The sequence below is a fragment of the Lycium ferocissimum genome, unplaced genomic scaffold, assembly GCF_029784015.1.
Source record: "Lycium ferocissimum isolate CSIRO_LF1 unplaced genomic scaffold, AGI_CSIRO_Lferr_CH_V1 ctg1250, whole genome shotgun sequence".
Classification (NCBI taxonomy): domain Eukaryota; kingdom Viridiplantae; phylum Streptophyta; class Magnoliopsida; order Solanales; family Solanaceae; genus Lycium; species Lycium ferocissimum.
Window position 1 is genome coordinate 29,472 of NW_026714382.1, and position 2,444 is coordinate 31,915.

The 2,444-nt window shown below is 27.5% G+C and overlaps 1 long non-coding RNA gene across 1 annotated transcript; it reads right to left on the reverse strand.

The window, feature by feature from the left end:
* Positions 1 to 480: 480 nt before the first annotated feature.
* On the reverse strand, positions 481 to 1,636 carry LOC132041948 (uncharacterized). The gene is made up of 2 exons (XR_009411292.1): positions 1,406 to 1,636; positions 481 to 793 (listed from the first exon to the last, which is right to left on the reverse strand). It is a non-coding gene; the product is annotated as an uncharacterized LOC132041948 (long non-coding RNA).
* Between the last annotated feature and the right edge of the window lie 808 nt (positions 1,637 to 2,444).

Genomic DNA, 2,444 nt, shown 5'->3' on the forward strand with positions numbered 1-2,444 from the left:
GTTCATATTGTAGCTACAAGGTGTTGTATTATAGCAAAAAGTTTAATTTATTTGCCACGCAATCTCAAATTTTGTAGCTATTTCTATAGCTTAGTCTCGTGGCAATAGTACTCGTATTTAGTTACGAAAAAATATTCATAGCTAGAAATTAAAATATTTGCCACAAATATTTTTGTATTGTAGCTAAAAATCCATACATTTAGCCATGAAATATATAGAATCGTTGGAATAGAGTTTCTTCATTCGCTACGAAAAGTGAAAATCTACAGTCGTGTCCTTATTACATGGCTATATATGTTTAGCTACGAATTCAAATGAAATTTATAGCTACTAATTGAAACTTTTTCCACAAATACTATTAGCCAGAATAATTCATATAATGTAATTTAGATACCTTTTGGCATGAAATTATAGATAATTGTAGCTGAATATAATCTTCAATTGTTGAATAAATGAGAAACATTTTAAAAAAAAAAGGCATAATGAAAGGTTTCAAAATAGAAACATTATTTCATTCAAACATATCAGTATGCTTTTACAAGAGAAAAAATAATTATTCATGTCCTTGTCGATTTTGATGTATTTAGTACTCCTCCAAAAACTGCAATTACTGTCGATCTTGAGCTGCGAACATCATTCGAAATTCTTCTTTTCAACGTTTGTCTAACTTTGCTATCTTATTATCAATTTTTTTTGTTCATTCTTCAGCTTGTACCTTAGCTTCCCTTTTAACTTCTTCCATAGGTTCGCTTGCTTTTTTCCTGGTCGATTCCACAATGCATTTCCACGCTTCCTAAAAAACTTATTGAACATTAGTTAGCTAGATATGATTAAATAAACACGCAAATTTGTCTAATTGAAAAAAAAAAAAAAGTTTATTGTTCCACTTGTCCTTATTTGCAGCTTTAGATAGTTTGGTCAAATATTTATTTTATATGCATTCACAATCCCCTGCCTTGTAGCAGAAAGCGCAGCCGGTCAGTAAAGGAAAAAGTAACAAGAAAAGTGATTATCAAATCTATAATCCCATTCCGAAACTCCATATACTTGATACAACAAGCTAGAAATGTAGTTTCCTTCACTGTTATAAGAAAGAAAATTACTACTTAATTTTCGCCAAATAACATATCTTTGACTGTAATAGTGACCCAAAAAAAAAAAGTTCAAAAGGTCCAAAATATTGAACAAGATCGAAAAAAAAAAAATGGCCAAGAGGAATTAAAGGTCCAAAATACTTCATAGTGATATATATAGATGATGATTGACCAATATTATATCGTTTATATAGCCACATCTCTTCAATGAATTTGGAGTGAGTTAATTTCTTTATGGGTATGAGACAAAATCTTTAAAAAGTAAAAAACTCAAAAGATAGAGCACACAATTGAAGAACAAGAAAATATACCTTCTGTTGTACATGACATTCATAAATTGATTATCTAGGCATATTTTGTAATAGCTATTTTAGAATTGCAAATCTAAGAACAAGAAAAGAGAGGAATTGGTGATTGAAATCAATAAAAGAAACTGGAAGCTAAATCGGGTGATTGAGGCAGAGGAAGAAGTCGTGCCTTTTGGATCTGTTTTGAGAGTTTAGGGTTTTTAGTTCTCTACTCTCTCCACTCCTAATAGGAAAAGGAGGAGAAAAGGACCAAAATAGTACATTATCTTTGAGTTTGAACCTTAAAAACATACGTTCTTCACATAGAAATTAATAAGACATTATGTTTGCATAAGTGGTCACACTTTTTAAAACTACCAAATATCTTTTTAAATGTAAGGGAAAAGGGCAAAAATGCCTTCGAACTTTTAAAAAGATATAAAAATACCCTTTATTCATCTATTTTGCTAAAACTACCCCTCAATTCAACTTTTTGGTGATTTATGTCCTTAAACTAATGGACAACACTAATTTTTTTTTCAAAATTTGAAAAAGCGGATTTTTATAAAAATCAAAAAAAATTAAATTTTTTTATGGAAAAACTGTGTTTTAAAAAAAAAAAAAACCGTAAAACTTTTTTTTTAAATCTAGAAGAAAATTATGGAGTATTAGTTTTGCACATTTTACTTAAAAAACAATCAGTTTTTCGCATTTAAAAATTGAATTTTCTAAAAAAATGGGGTTTCCACCCGTTAAAAAAAATTTAAAAAAATTCCACATGTTTTAATGAAAATCCAATTCTATTTTTATTTTTATTTATATATATATATATATATAAAAGGCTTACTACATTTGTTTTTTTAAAAAATGGGTTTTGAAAAATTATTTTTCCTTATTCTACAAATAATGATTTTTCAGATTTCTTTTTAAAAAAATAAATCAATTTTTTCAAGTAATAAAATGTCATGTGTAATTTAAATATTTTTTTTTAAAAAAAAAATTAGTGTTGTTCGTTAGTTAAAGGGAATAAATGAGCCAAAAAGTTGAATTGAGGGGTAGTTTT